At 33.3% G+C, this 17,583-nt stretch overlaps 1 pseudogene; it reads left to right on the top strand.

Moving 5' to 3' along the window:
- Nucleotides 1-6,830: 6,830 nt before the first annotated feature.
- On the top strand, nt 6,831-8,157 carry LOC113767695 (annotated as a pseudogene).
- Nucleotides 8,158-17,583: the final 9,426 nt, after the last annotated feature.

Genomic DNA, 17,583 nt, shown 5'->3' on the forward strand with positions numbered 1-17,583 from the left:
GTAATGAGATAAAAGGGTCAGCTGTTGAACTAGAAAAAGAGATGGAAAAATCTAATGAGATGGGTGGTAAAAAGGAAGAAAGAAGAGAAAGTGGGCTGATCTTGAGCAACCCGGTGAAGGCCTATTATTTTCTTAACAAACTTACCTTTGCTTTGTTTAGTGTTTCTTCTTTTATACAGATCAAGCAAAGGCAAGTTGAGCTGATCTTGGTGTGTTCCATTCCAAAATCAATTGTAGACGTTGCAAGCCTCCATGGAGTTGGTACTCCAAGAGTTAAACCCCCTTGGTATCCATTCATGGAACAATGTCAACTCAAATCAGTCCACACCAAAGGGGAGTTGATTCGAGCTCATCTTGAAGGGAACACTCCATATTTTAGGGATGGTTGTGTACCAAGGGTTCGTTTAAAGAACAAGTACCTCAATGACCATTATGATTTTCGTCTTGCTCTTAGTCCACATGCAGCTCCAACATCACCAAATCCGCCTTGGTGCCTTGCAAGTGTGTTCGAGCCGGAGTTCGATTTCACGGGATACACTTCATACCACTTTGAGGACCCTTACCTCATGACCACAAACAATAAAGTTGAGCATACATTGAAGATGGTTTGTGAGATTCAAGGTTCGACGAGGGTTATTTTCCAACTTAGCACATGGGCTTTGCATTGGATGCCATCTGTAGCCATCATAACAAGATTGAGTCGAAGGCATGTAACTCGTCTTGTCACCATTCGTGCTTCAATTTGTGGGCAAATTGCTTTTAAGAGGAGGGGAATGATGAGAATATAAAGACCAAGACCCATTCAAGCACATGGGGAATTGGAAGATTCAAGTGAAGACTAGTTGATTGCACGAATGCTTGAGTTTAGTAGAATTATTTGATTTTCCTCGTTGATTTTGGTTATTTGTCGTTTTAGAAAGTCTAGGTAATTAAGCTAGTTTAATTGCGGCCCATTTGTTAGTAAGTGAGGCCCAAAATCTTCCTTAAATATGTAGGGTAGTTTGGTCAATTTTTGGATTAGGGTTAATGCTTGTAAGGGCTAGAGGTGGCAAATCAACCCACTTAACTAAATTTACCTATACCCGCCCATGAATAGATGGGTATGGGTATCTTAAATTTTTGTATATGGGTATAAATGGGTTACCCAATAATACCCATTTAATAAATGGGTATTATTGGGTAACCCATCAAACCCAATTAACCCATTTAGAATTCTCTTCCCTCCAAGTCTCTTCTTTTCCCCCACCTTTTTTTTTTTCAAAATTTTCATTTTGTCATAATGTTAACTACTTTTGTTTCATTATTATTATTATTATTTGTTGGTTTTATCTTATTATTTTATTTTCTCTTAGTTTGTTAACTTACTCATTTTTTAGCATTACCAATTTATAATAAATTTTAGCCTATTTTCTTATCTTTATAAAATGAAAATTTATATTTATATATGAAAAAAATGTTAGGGGTTCAAAATTTTTGGATTAAGTTTTTATATTAATTTTTATAGTACTTAGTTCAAATTTTTATATTCTTATTATTCAATTATTAAATAATAGGTAATTTTGTGACAGAGTATAAATGAAAAAAAATTGGTAATTAAGTTTATTGAACATTATAAGTAAATATTTAAAACTAATAATGGGTACAAGGAGTGGTATAAATTGATAACTTAGTTTGCAAAAATGAATTTAAATGAGTTTACAAAAAATTAAAATAAATGGGTTATAAATGGGTAATTGGGTTACCCAATTCATTTTTTGACTTACCCATTTATACCCATCTAATTAAATGGGTATAAATGAGTTGACTCACTTATACCCATTACCCATTTTACCCAACCCAAACCCGCCCAAGTCACCCATTTTGACACCTCTAGTAAGGGCTATAAATAGCCCCACTTCCTCTTTGTTTTGGGACCAGTTTTTGACTATTAAATACAATTAGTGAGTTTTCACTTTCTCTTTGGCAAGAGAGTTGCCTTTGAATACTTGAGAATCTTCTCAAGTTATTCACCCGAACTTATCAATCGAGTATCTCCTTGATTGTGGCGTTCTACTACCTCCAATTTGGTTCGTTAATTCGAGTAGTTACGGGTTGAGATACTATCAAAATTGTTCGTGACTTCTAGGGATTAGTTGGGTCAAATTTCCGCTGCCTAAGCCATGGAGTTTTGGTTGTCTAGATCGGGGTTTCACATCACTATACTTACTTATAAAAATCTTTGAAAAATTAATACAGTAAAGTAAAGTAAAAAAAATGCATGCGAAAAATAAAATTAAAAGATATAAACTAAGGGAATTTTACGGGCCCTCACAGGACCTTCCCTCAACATTAGGTTAGGAGTTTGATAAATAAGTGACGAATGACAAAAAAAAAAAAAAGTAGTAGGTCTTTTTCCCCAAAAATAAATTTCATATCCCTTCTTATGGTATAGTAATAGGTAGCTTCATCATTCTAATCATTGAGACTTTTTACAATTGAACTATTGTATTTCAAACTCTATTCCATCCAAAAAAAATTCCATTACAACACAATTAGTATTTTTTAGTTAATCATTTTACTTAAATTCGTGAATAAGTTACCACCCGACGTGCAACGTATGCTCTGGCAAACTAGCGAGAAGAAAAGAGCTTCCTTGTACATTGATGTTTGCATTCCTTCTTTCGGCATATTATGGAAAGTCCACTCAAAAAAACAAAAGGCTTATTATGGAAAGCTGGGAAGACAAAGTTAGCCTACCCGATGGCTATTATTATTATTAGGGATAATTTCAGAAACCTCCCTTGAGATTTTTAACAATTTCATTCAGCTCTATCGAAATTTTAAAAATTACACATACCTCCCTTATAATTTGAAATGATAATACTGCCCTTAAATATTTTAATGAAATTCTTGTTTTGTATGCTTATATTTTAATGAAATTCTTTTTTTAAAATTCTTTTTTTTATTCTTTTTCCTTCTTATTCCTTTTTTTTGCCAATAAAATTATAAAATGACCATTATTACCGCTAGTTTCTATTGTAACCAAATTTCAAACTATTGATTTTTTATGAGTTAACTTTATATACAATCCAGTGTTTTTGTTGATCTTTATTTTCTATTTTTTGCTATTAAAATTAACGATAAATAAAAAAAGTGGCCCAAAACCACCACTAAATTATGATAAACACCCTACTGAAAAAATTCATAAATACTAAATGAATTATTTAACATTTTCTTTTCTATCTTATAAATCTAAATGTATAATAAAATACCATCAAAGTATCCTATCATAATGATAAAATTATTTTTATAGTTGTTTATCAAATAATAGGTATGGATATGAAAATTTTGGCTCCTTTTCCTTATAATTGTACTAGGTAATCTTATAATTGTATAGCAAAGTAACTTAAAACTCATTATACAAGGGAGTTGTTTATCAAATAATAGGTATGGGCATGAAAAATTTGGCTCCTTTTTCTTATAATTATACTAGGTAATCTTATAATTGTATAGGGAAGTAACTTAAAACTCATTATACAAGGGCAATTTTTTTGTATAATTTAAAATTTTGATCAAGTCAATATTATTTTAAGATTTTGTTACTAAAGCTATCAAATCAAGGAAGGTAGGTGTAATTTTTCAAATCTCAGGAGAGTTCAATAAAATTGTCAAAAACCTCAGGGGAGGTTTCTAAAATTACCCCTTATTATTAAAAGCCTCCTTGACCTTCGATGCGATTTTCAAGTTCCGTTGTACAAGCCACAAATCACTCCCTGTACAAGTTTTGAATACTATTATGTTATGGGCTCACCTGGACCTGGCTTATGGTCTTTATGCACACCTCTCGAAATGTATATTCTTACTCTGTATTCAAGATGGTGATTCATTTATTGGGGTATGCACTCTACAGATAGGCAATAAGGTATGTTTTGAATTTAGAAACTGATCCAAAATTCCCAACTCAAGACAAATGCTAAATAAGACAAGTTCACCGACCTTGAATATATTTTTCAAGATCCGTTCTACAAGCCGTCATATCAACAACAGGATTCGAATACTCCACCTTTTGTGAGAAAGTGATTCATCTTTATCAATTGAGCCAATTTATGTTGGTTAAGCCGCGAATCTTTGTTTATACAGTTACATGTATAAGACAAATGCTTAATAAGACAAATTCACCCACCTTGAATATATTTTTCAAGGTCCGTTCCACAAGCCGCAAATATTTGTTTATACAGTTACATGTTTTTGACTGCCAAAATCCCACCTGGCACATGGTATCGTCTACGCAACTCTAAATTTATCTTCTGGATATTAAAATCATAATCGTAATTGATTTTTTTATGGTCTAAAAAGTTATCTGACCTGACGAACTCAAGATCTGAAGCAGAGAGATGTTGAAGTTGTGACTGCAAAAGGGAGTGTTAGACCCTAGGCAAGTGTTCCTTTAAAAAAAAAAAAAAAAGACCCTAGGCAAGTGGTGTTGTGGCAATAATACTAAATATTACGTCGATCTCAGGATGAAAGCAACTTTTAAAACACATATCAGTCGCTTTCAGAGTTTTGTATAATTAAGTCAACAATTTGAATCGCCCTCGAAATTCTATGAGGATGCAAAGGCCCTAAAGGAGGTTGAATATAATAAATACCTCCCAACATTTTTTTTTTTTGGAGGAAAATACCTCCCAACTTCAATCCACACCAAAAGTGAGAATTGAATGTCATAGGTACTCCAAAAAAAAAAAAAAAAAAATCATAGGTACATATTTCCTAGGCTATAGGCTGCTAACAATTTAGTTTAAATATTTTGAACTAGTGAGTTAGGTCTGAAAGTTATTAAGTTTGAAGCGTTAGGTCCAAGATGGTTTAGCTTCAAGCAACTGTATGATATCCCCAAAACAAGCAACTGAACAGCAGCCACGGCATGTGCTCATTTTCATGTGAATAAGGGAACAGAGTTGAATAAATATAAGAAGGATTTTAAAAGTATGGTGAGAATTGCCGCCATGGCATGTGCTCAAGTTCACGTGGATAAGGGAATAGAGTTGAATAAATGTAAGAAGGATTTTAAAATTATGGTGAGAATCTGATCTATTTTATCGAACTTTCACTGAAACCATTGGGCCTTGTTCAATGGCCAGGTGAATCCTTTTAACGCTCTTCCATGCACTAGCTTGAGGGTTCAAATTCCATTTAATACATCACACAAGAAATGTAGTTTTATTGTTCTTAAAAAAAGTTCAGAGAGTGCAATACTGCACTTGTCTAAGCTATCTAGTGGTTCATTTCCAATCCTCATACAAGTCTCTTTACATTTTTCCACAAATTATGAGTAAAAATAGGTTAGATAGTTACCGCTGCGGAGAACAAAATACTTATCTAATTTGGTGGTTCACTTCCAATCATCATACAAGCCTCTTTGGGCTTTTTCATAGATAGTTATCGCTGTAGGCAAAAAAAATACTTGTTTGATTTGGTGGTACGCTTCCAACCCTCATACAAGTCTCTTTAGCCTTCCTCATAGAATAGGAGTAGCAGTATGTTGCTCTTGTTAATATACCGAATTGTCATTGGGCTGTCTTCAGTTCTTACATTTAGACATTTTCCTAATCTAACTTCAATTTAAAAAAAATACTTGAAACCTATCTTAACAACTGTACATTGGGTACTGGCTAAGGTAATCCTTCATCTTAATAATTTGGTTTATGATTTAATTAAATGTCATCGGTAATAATCTATCTAAATTTGGATGGAGATCTAATACTACTTGATTAAATTGTCCTATGTTGGGATAAATTGGAAGTTCTCAGAAATATAGTAAACGTGAAATTGGTTCAAGTAAAGTGAATTGGAAAAGTTAGCTCACATGAAACATGTTTAATTAGATTACAATACCTTCAAACTTTTATGAAATTTCATTTTAGTCCCTATCATTAAATTTTTAAAATTAGTCTTTGATATGGATTCCAACAAAATTAAATAAACACCATTTCCAAAGCTATAATAACGTCCTTTCTCCTTTTTGTTTTTTCCTCTCCGCTATTTCTTTCTATGAAGGGCCATTTTTCATGCCTTCTTTTATCCTTCGATTTCTCTAAGACTAGATTAGCCCCTTGTTTTTGAGGCTTTAATATTTGAGGTGGCTCAGAAATATGGCTTTCGAGAAACTACGTTACTCCCACATATTCAAAACCACGTTATCTTTTTTGATTACTATTCGTGCATTGACCTCATCATCAACGTGCCCTCATAATATTCAAGAAATCAGATGCCAATCTCGACTATTTACTAGGTGACATGTATCATTAAATCGAAATCTTGAATGGAATTTGGCACTAAACTTAGTCTACCTATTTGTGTTTAATTAATTTAAAATGTCATCTTAAATTAATTTGAAATAGGTCCAACACTCTTGTGGAAGCTAATTATTTTGAAATCTTAATTGTTTAGGGGGGCAAATGGGATTATTACAAACATTAGAGTGACAAGTAAGATGCAATTTAAAAGGTTTTTAAACTTTCTAAACTTATCATGTTATTTTTGCCACAGTTGAGGCTGCTGGGGCAATTACGTACTCACCTTGCTGGGGCAATTACGTACTCACCTTCAACCTTCAACTACATGTGGCACACAACATTGGCTTATTTAAGCAGATTTTGCATCAACAAAACCTGTGTGTATTCGACATGGAGAATGGAAATCATGCAAGTCTTGCATGCAAGGCACTTGTGGAGAGCAGTAAATGCATGCAGAATGGAAATCATGCAAGTCTTGTGAAGACACTTGCGAAGAGCATCAAAGATATGGAGAATGGGAATCACTCCGCGGAAACTAAAGAAAAGCCTGAATCACACCCGATGAATGGTGGAGATGATTCTAAGAGCTATGCTCAAAATTCCAGCTATCAGGTACTATTAATGTCACCATATCACCTACAAAACTTTTTTTCAACTTGCTCCAACTTACTATTCCATCACGTGCCATTCAATTGACATTGTGCATGTGAATTTTTGTATCATACTTCTTGTAGAAAGGGGTGATTGAAGCTGCAAAACGTGAAATTGTACAAGCAATTAAGGAGAAGCTAGACATCGAAAAAGTCTGGCCAAGAAGATTTGTGATTGCTGATTTTGGCTGTTCCACTGGACCCAATACATTCCTTGCAATGCAGAACATTGTTGAAGCAGTGGAGCTAAAGAACAAATCTCTGCAACAGAGTCCAACCATCGACTTCCATGTTTTCTTCAATGATCTTGTAGACAATGATTTCAATACTCTCTTCAAATCCCTCCCTTCACACCCAAGATATTTTGTTGCAGCTGTACCTGGCTCCTTCTACGAGAGTCTATTCCCTAAAGCTAGCCTTGATTTGGCTAATTCTTCTTATGCACTCCATTGGCTTTCCAAGGTTCCAAAAGAAGTTGGAGACCAGAACTCATTGGCATGGAACAAAAGCAAGACATATTGTTCGGGCTCCAAAAAGAAGTCACGGAGGCATATTTTGCTCAGTTCAGGAAAGATCTCAACAGGTTTCTGGATGCTAGAGCAGAAGAACTTGTCAGAGGCGGCCTTTTGGTGATTCAATTACCCGGTGTTCCGCGCGGCGCGCTTCCCTTTAATACTGGTGCAGGCTTCATCCAAGAGCTGTTAGGACCATGTCTTTTTGAGATGGCCAACTTGGTATTATCTGACAATTTACTTCTTTTACTTTCTTCATTTTGAATAGTTTAATCAATAATCCAGTTTACTAATTTGATCTGTAATGCAAGTATTGGGGTGACACTCATCAGTTCAAATGATTTCTTCTGACTTTGAGCCCGCTCATTCGTGGATGCTGCAGGGATTTATCAGTCATGAAAAAGTGCATTCATTCAACTTGCCAATGTACTTTCCATCAATTGAAGAATTGGACCTGGTTATAAAAGGGAATGGCCATTTCACGGCAGAAAGAATAAAGATATTGAATCACCCAATGCAGCACTTGCCATTTGATGCAAAATGACTTGCTTGCAGACCAGATCCATCTTTGAGGGCTTCATCAAAGACCATTTCGAAATAGACATTGTGGATCAGCTTTTCGATCTATTTGCTAAGAAACTTGAAGAGAGCTGCTCAATTTTTGATCAGGAAATTCGCAAAGATGTTGACCTGTTTGTTCTGCTAAAACGCGTCTGTTGAAGGATTGTTGTTTTGGTCAATTTACTATCTGAACTGATTGAAGATGCACTTATTTTTTTCTCATAAAGTAGCACCAAAGCTATTGTGGCATTTCTTTTTCCTCTATGGTTGATTGTCTACATATTTAATAATATTCATGAGATTCACCTCATGCCTAGAGCTGAGATTTTCTCAATTCTTACTTTTTTTGCTGAATTCAGGTTCTCATTCTACTTGGCCATTGTGCTTTGATATGAGAAGAATTAGAATATTGTTTTCACAAATAAATGGTTCCTCGACTCATGTTTACTAAAACATTACTATAGTTGAAAACTTCTAAATTATAGAATAGCAAACAACAACTAATGCCTTCCTCAAACCAGCCTTACCACGAACACAAGTTGACACCATCACTTGTAAAAAATTTTGTGTTCGACTCCATCACTGGTAAAAAAAATTTTAGTACAATTATTGCGCATTTTTCAATTCTTTGTTCATCAATGTAATGGCCCAATTTTGTCTAATGTTTAAGTACTCTAGTTCTTCAAGAAAAACCTGTCAGCATCACTCTGTGGCTCTAATTTTGACTAACACCCAAAGATCAAATGAAGAACTAAATAGCGCACGATGCCTTAAATCACCCTAGATTGTGGTCACGGTAAAATCAATCATTAATAGTAGTGCAAAAGTACATAATATACAAACAATGAGTGCAAATTGTATACCAATGTTGTGCTTATTACCACAAATGATATAGAATCCCAAAATGTTTGGGCCAAATATTAAAAGGTACCTATAATTAAAAGTATGCTTGCGGATAAGAAAAGTTCCCATCAATTAAAAAGGTACCATTTATTAAAGGGTACTTTTACTAAATACATGCTAATTGATTAAAGAATGTATCAATGTCACGGATATAAGGTATCAGACATTGTTGAACTACTTTCCAGTCTTCTTTCATAAAATCAAAACAAAACTCTCCGAAATCATTTTAGAGAGAATTTCTTTATATTGTCACAGGGAAATTTTTGTTTTGGCTTTCTTAACCTTGAATAAAAATGCCATTAACCTGGCAACAATATAGTAGGGGCACAATTTCCTTAAAGACAGTGTATTCACATTAAAGCCTAGTTTGTTTTTTTTTTTTTTTTATGTATAACCCACAGTTGTCTGCATTCGTTTTATAGTCTGCGAATAATCCTATTTGACCCGGGTCGGGCCCTTTGTAGGGAGAAGTTTTCCCAACGTTGTTTTTTCCATTCCCATGAATTTCGACCCCGAAACCTCATGGTTAAGGGATGCAAACCCCTTTTACTTGCACCAAAATCCGTTGGTATTAAAGCCTAGTTGTGTGTCATGTTGTTTAGAGCTTTTCTAACAAAATAAGGGGTTTAGAACCAAAAACTAGAAATAAAAGATAGAGGAGAAAGCTGCTAGCTAATGTCGTAAGCCGGAATCATTTTCGGGAGTGTGGTTGCCGGTACATTGGAGTATAATAAGGAATTGAATTTAATTTGATACAAGAGGCTGGACAAGAAGAAGATGATCTTAAATTGGAAATGAAGTAGAATGAGTTCTACTATTATTATCCACAAAAAACATCATCAGATTTATTGTCCAGGCTATATTCAAGAGTCTTTTGGATAACCAGCATAGCCTCCACAGATGTTTCAGTGATGAGAAGCCTAATGCATTTTCTGTAATGTAATGATGAGAAAGATGGGGGCTAAAATTGGAAGGGAAGTTGCACCTGGGTTTAAAACCCAAAAGTCCATGTTCCCTGACTCCTTGACAACTTGATGTTCTCTACTTGTGGTCCTGTCTGCTGTCTGGAGTCTTTAGTATAAATCTGTACGGCTCCGTACCATTTTGTTGTCTTTAATTGGTAGCACTAGGATCTGTTACATACTTGAAATAAATGGAGATTTGTGTGATGCTTTAACGTACACCTGGTCAATCACTGTGGATGTGACGGGAGAGGCCGGTGGGCATTTGCAACGGGCAAAAGGCTTTTTTAAAAAATGATGATTTTAAAAAATGATGATTTAATTGTAATGTTTATATTTTTTTTAATTTTATCTTTATAAATTCAAAATTTAAATTTGAATGGTAATATGCATATAAATAGAAAGAAGAGTTATATTAGAAAAGTGTTTTGACTTTTTTAACATGACAATTATTTTGATACATCACAAAATGAAATATATAACAGTTTCATTGAGACGGAGGGCCAGTAAATATTTAAAAGGTAAGTTAAGTTATGGGAAAAAACCTGTGTTTTAAAACTCGGACCGGACCGGCCGGTTCGACCGGTCGAACCGGGAACCGGCCAAGTGTCCAGTCCGAGTCATGTTTAAAAACCGGATAAGTAAAAACCCGGTCAAAGCCGGTCAAAAATCGGGTTTGATCGGGAAAAATCGGATTTTCCGGTTCAAACAATTTTTTTTTTCAAACTTTTTCAATATTATGTTTTGACCCCTAGATTGTTAAAAATTATTAATATACCTCAAATATTTCATACTTTATCAAAGTTTGGTATTATTTTTCAATTAAGTCCATAATTTTAATTCTAAACTTGTTAATGCTCATTAAATAATATAAATTGTTACTTGATTGTTCTAATTTCTTTGCATTTTCTTGTTAAATATATTTAAAACATCAAATATATATGAATATATCTTTATTAATATTAACATGTTATTAGGTATTTTATATATAATATTTTAATTTTTAAATAATTTTTATTTATGACGTCATCCAGTTCAATCCCTATCGAATTCGGTTGAACCCATTGACCCCTAACCCCTGAGCTTGACCAAGTCGATACCCGGTCCGGTTCTGAAAACATAGGAAAAACACGTCTTATGGGAACTACAAGGGCAGAAAAAAAGTGTGGACGGTTGCTTGCTGATGTGCGTTAAATTTCAACCGAAAATCAGAAATTTTGGCGCTTAAGCTGGCGGGACATCCTGGAGGCAAATGGTGGAAAACTTTGCCTTCCGAATTTGACGGCTAATGGATACGGTAGATAACACATTACATATGTTTTGAAACTCCGAGAGTGACTCGGCCAAACTCAGGGGTCGGGGTCAATGAATGCAATCGAGGTTGGGTCTATTTAAGAATTGAGTCATAAATGTATTAATTAAAAATTAAATAGATCATACACAAAAATATGTATAAGTGTATTATTAATATGAATAAAAATATTCCATTTATCTTTCTATTTGTATTCTTATACATCCTAAATTTTAGCATCCTCGAATCCTAACTATAATTGAATGTTTTTAAGCTTTAAATGCAAATTGAGGTGCCTAAAACTAATTTATGAGAATTATTTGAACAAATAAAGACATTTATGGAAGCATTTACAGTTGTTCAAAAACTTTAGAGTTCGAAACAGAGTGAGAGAAAGTTGCAAACCAATGTCTAATTATTTGCTTCTTTCCTAGTCTTACAGTGCATTTGACAAAACTGAAATCTAAAAACTGAAATACGAAATCTAAATTTATTAAGTTGTTAAATATTAAATCTGATACATTTGAAATACTTGAATGTATATCAACTAAATAATAAGTGAATAATTCATCAATTATTTTTTAGAGCAAATTTTGTTTAAAAAATTCAGTACCACTCAATTAATTTAGATGTTAATTTTTATTTATCAAACATATCTGAACATGTTAAAATATAAATCCACTAAGTTTAACAAATAAATTGGATTATCAAACCGAGCCTTAATTTTATAAAGAAGAGCGTGTGCCGGCGTCGTCTTTATCGTTTCTTCTTCTCTAGATTGCAACATCCATCTTTCTTATTATGCTCTTTTCTTCCTTTTGTTTTTTTCAAACTTCTAAAATCTTTTGTCTTCTTTGCTTTCTTCACCAAAAGAAAACATCAATTTCTGTTCTTTACACTTATTTTGTCTTAATTCTCTTCTCGTTTTCTCACAATTCCTTTATTTTAGTTTTAGATTTTACAAAATTTGAATGTTAGAAGAATTGTAAGTGGCTGCTTCACTACCATAACTATGCTTTTTAATCAAGATCTGCTTTGAGAATTTTCAAACAAAGATCATATTTTAGAAATTGAAGAATGTTGACCTTGGTCCTAACTTTTGATGTTTACAAAACAATGGATAATACTAATATCTCTTCAAGAAATATTTTCAGTTGTGAAGCAAATTAGATTCAAAGATCAAGTGCAATTGAAAGGGACAAAGGCTGCTGAAAGCTGTCGGACCCTTGGATCGGACGTCCGATAATCATTGCGTAACTTCGGACGCATGAAGAACTCCACCACCGGACATCCGAAGGAAATAAGACATTCCCCCTGGATCACTGACCTCGATCGGACGCAAGCATCGGACGTCCGATAGGATCCTTCAAAGTCGACGAAACCATCGGACGCTATATGTCTCCACCGGACGTCCGATAGAAACAAGATGATTTCTCAAATCTCTTTGTTTGTTGTCGGACGCACAAAGAGCTTGCACCGGACGTCCAATGAAGAAAATTTCTCAAACTCACTGCCTGCTGTCGGACGCAAAAAACAGGAGTACCGGACGTCCGATACTCCAACGGCTAGTTGACTGTTCAGCTACTTTCTATCCGTTGGAAGCATTAATGAAGCACTTTGTTGGTCTCCTATAAATAGAGTATGGTCAGAATCTTCAAATAACTTTTGCACACTGAAGATACAAAAGATCTAGAGTAGTTTTAGTGAGAAAACACTCTCCAAAGAAGATTTATAGTCTTAGTGGTGTGAGGTTCATTGTAAACTTTTCATTTGTGAGTGAATACTTCATGAATATAGCTCTGTGAGGGTTGTCCTAAGGGATAGTAAAATTTCCTAGTTTGACTGAGTGGAGTTCAGGGTAAGGAGGAGGTGAACCTTCCTTTGTACACAAGAGTGATTGTAATTCATCAACTTGAAGAAGCTTGTTTGAAATTAATCTACAAGCTCAAGAGGAGTTGGGTAGTTAATTGGTTTGTAATTCTTTCCTTTTTATTTACTTATTGTTACATTTGTGATCTTTACATTGCTTATCTCTTCCACTTGGTTGTCTTCGATCCTCACAAAGAAAAAATCGGGGTTTTTTGGTTTTTCCCGGATTTTTGACTGGATTTGATCGAGTATCAAACACACGGTTTTTATAACAAACTCAAACCGGATGCTTTGCCGGTTCCCAGTTTGCCCTATCAAATCAGCCGGCCCAGTCCGAGTTTAAAAACAATGCACTTTACCCCCCTCCCCAAACTTAAATATATACATTTTATCCTCATAAAGACTAGTTAAAGCTAGAAATACAATGAAAAATTTATTGTAATAACACTAAAATTCTCTCAAATTAAAATAGTAAAATTATTGTTGTTGAGGAATAATTTATTTGAAAAGAAAAGGCTCTCTATGAAATTGTGTTACTTTAAATGAAAGTAGAGAACAAAAATTTCCAGTTGTGGAAGGTATGAAATGACGCACTCATCAACTTGAAAAATTCTAAAATTTTCTAAAATGATTATCTTGCACTTGCTCATCAAAATTTGTTCCATCCAAAAAAAATTCATTTATTTCGTCACATTGCATCCTAAGAATTTAGTATATTCTCAAACTACTTATGATTCTACGAATACTAAAAAATCGAATTTTTGCTATGGTATTAGATAACATTTTGTTAAAATAACTACCTTTTAAAAAAAGGAAAGCAAACATCAAAAATAAATAGAAAAACACCCAAACAAGATATCAAAATATATTACAAAGGTCCAAAGGATATACCAAAATACATCATCACCTTCCTATATATTACAAAAGGTCCAAAGGATACACCGAACATATACATCATTAATGAGTGCAAGGTATATATATAACAATTAACATATCCGCAGTCAAATTTTACATTTATAAAAGGGATAATATCATAAACCTCTCCTGAGATTTCCCTTAATATCACCTAGCACCCCTAAGGTTTTAAAAATATCGCTTACCTCCCTTCATTTTGTTATTTGTGTAACAAAATTTTCAAAAACCTTAAGCTACCCTTTTACTTGCTAAATGAAAATATTCCAAAGCAACTTTGTTTACTTGAACAAAACTATCACTTAAAAAACAATCTCTAGTAGTACTACCAAAACGTCACAATACTATAGTCCAAAAATATATATATTAAAAAAATAAAAAGATAGTTACAAAGAAATACACTATCACCAATTTAACTCTATATGCTCAAAATAAATTTCTTATGAACTTTATATTTTTTTCCAACTTCTTCTCAACCTATGCCCAAACCTTTAAATTGTACTGATCATTATAAAAGTTAGCTCAAAATAAACAATGAAATTATACCTCACTTTATCACAATCATAAAAAGTAAAAGACACATAAAATTCAATGTACTATAATTTACAAATATAAAATCACATAGTCATCCAAAAAAATGAGTAAGAGAAAATATTGAAGAAAGAAGAAAGAGAAAAAAGTGACTTTTTTTAGTTCCATTTATTTGATATGTGAATTATGTATCAAGAGGGTTAATATAGCCTTTTTGCAATTATCAGGAGAGGTAAGTGATATTTTTAAAACCTCAAAGGTGCCAAGTGATATTAGGAGAAACCTCAAGGGAGGTTTATGATATTATCCCTTTATAAAATTCTAAATACCTTACATGTGATTTTTTATAAGTATAAGAGTCGAGATTGAGTATAGGATATTAAAGGTCGAAACCACACGAAAAATTATCAATTACAGGTGGTTTTCGAATTCTTTTATTATTTAGACTATTACAAGTTCAAAAAATTAAATCTATACTATAAATATGATATAAAAATAATAAAAATAATAATAGCAAACTCCTAGAGGTATGGAATTCCTCACTACTCTTGCAAATAAAATTACCAATTAAGTGAATGCTATCATCTTGGTTAGTTATGGCGTAATTTCTTATGTATATGAAACCTACTCTCGTTGTGAATCAACTATACTTGTAACTAAGTCACACCTACTCTCGTAGTTATGAAATTAACTACAAGCTCATTTCTTCTATGAAATTACGTGAAACAAGTAACTAAAACCATAAAGGTGCTCCTCTACTCTCGTGAGTAAATTCCCTAGGTTTATCACTTCTTCAACTAGTGTTAAATCCCGATTTTCATTACAAATTTAACACCTTAAGATTATCACAATTAATGGCTGGTTAATCATAATTAGAAAAGTAAAAGTGATAAATAACTTGCTCAAAATAATATCACCAAATAACCAAGTAAACATCACTAACAAGATATAGAAAGTTTATCCATAACTCTAGACATAAACTTTAGTAAAACATAAAAAGAATGAAAATAAGATCCAAACTTGTATTATAGCTAAACATGAACTTAAATAAAAAAGAGAAAGTGATAGGAGAGAAGTCACCCTTGTCACATGAGATCCATCTCTCCATCTTTGCTCCTCAATTCTTCTTCCAAATTTAACTACAAATACAAGAAAGATAAACTACTTTAACTATGCTATACTAATGAATTAAGAAAAACTAGTGAAGACGTCATTTTTGGTAGTATTTCTAGCCTTCTAAAGTTATCAAACAAGCTCTCCAAAGACCTCTGTTTATAGAGAATTCAAGCCACAAATGAGTTGTTTCTAGTTGGCAATTTTGGCTCTTGAAATCTCCAAAGGTTGTTTCTCTAAGTTTCCACATTCTTCTTGAGCAAATACAACTGAAATTACTTGCTGGAATTGAGCCGGAAAGTTTTGTGAAAACAGAGCAAGTTGATCAGCAAGTTGCAGCTACATTTGATGAATACTTGACCTCAGAAAACGTGACCTAAGGTCACGTATTGACCCCACATTTTGCCTTTTTTTGCAGGTTTTCTTATTTTTGGTCAATCTTCAACTTGCTCTGTTTTTGCACTAATTTCAATTGATATTTTCTTGATGATAAAAACTGAACTAACTCTTGTACAAAGCATAAAAGTTGTAGCCCTTGAGTTAGCTTTCCAACGCATCAAGAATCATCCAATTTGAAGCTCCGTAGACTGAGAAATGACCAAATTACCCTTGACTGGTCAATCCCCTATTTCATCTTTTGACAATAGAAATGACCGACTGTATTTTGACATTTTGACTTGGAAAACTCATGAAGCGGATTTCGATGGCTTCATAAAAAATTAGAACTATGTGTTAGTTTCAAAATGGTTTAAGAATCACCTGAATCCAATGTGTGTAGCTCAAGATATAGATGAATTACCAACAGGTATCAAAGCTGTCTAACTTTTCCTCTTTTATACTTAATTGCATTTCATCTCTTGAGTATTTTGGATTTCATGTCTTCTTTAAATCATTTCAAATCATCAACAAACATCCAAATATTTTCTCAATTCATTCTATTTAATGATTGAATCATTAAACCTACAAAAACATGAAGTTTTTACCATTTTATACCATAGAAATGGAATTTTTACACTTTAACCATAAAATGTCAATTTTCACTAGAAACCTAGTTAATTAGCTATAAAAATAAATAAAACATACTTAAACACATAAAATACAACTTATCAATCATCACCTTCCTGATTATTTCTCTCTTTGCTATCTATCTTATCTAGTAACTGCACATTTCTTACCATAATCTCTATTCCCTTTATCATACACCTCTAACTTTACCTTTACCCTCATCCATCCTCCTTCCCCCACCCTCATCCCTATCCTTGTCCTGGCTATCCACACCATCTTGTGGGCGCACCCATATGGTCCCACAATCATTATAATTTCAATTTTTTATCTTATGTTTTTATATGTATAATTATAATCATGATTTAACTAATCATGGTTAAAACTTTAGTAAAACAATTTGAATGGGTAATAATGTAATAAATTTCTTTGATCTTTTGAATTCATTTTTCATATTTGATACTATACAAAATCTAAACTAATTGCTATTGTTTCTTTAAAAATAACATACAATACTGTTTAGTAGGACTCGACAAGTTGATGCACAACCGATGCTAGTGAAATTGCCGTTGATTCTAAATTTATTAAAGAAAAAACATGAATGACCTCATAATTACCAACATCCAACTACTATTTTCCTTTTCGCTATCTCAATAGTAGTCTTTTGTTTTGTGTCCTTTTGTTATTTATTACTTCATGTCTATTTGTTTTTCTTAATATATGCGAAGTTATTATAGCTCTGAAGGATCGATCCGCTAAGTGGACGGCTGCCTTATTGACAAGTCGTTTATAAATTCTTTATCCCTTCATTCACTATAGATGGATGATCTTCTTTTCACTTTTTGCTTGGTGACGTCAGCTGCGTTGAGACAATAGTAAATCGGATCCGAGGGAAGCGATAAGACTAAGTGGGGTGGTGTGCCGTGTTCTGTTCTGGTAGGTGCATTGCAATGCCTTGCTCTTCTCTTGGAGTGAGTGAGCATTGGGTTCATTTTATTTTTC

Source organism: Coffea eugenioides, chromosome 1 (genome assembly GCF_003713205.1).
Source record: "Coffea eugenioides isolate CCC68of chromosome 1, Ceug_1.0, whole genome shotgun sequence".
Lineage (NCBI taxonomy): Eukaryota > Viridiplantae > Streptophyta > Magnoliopsida > Gentianales > Rubiaceae > Coffea > Coffea eugenioides.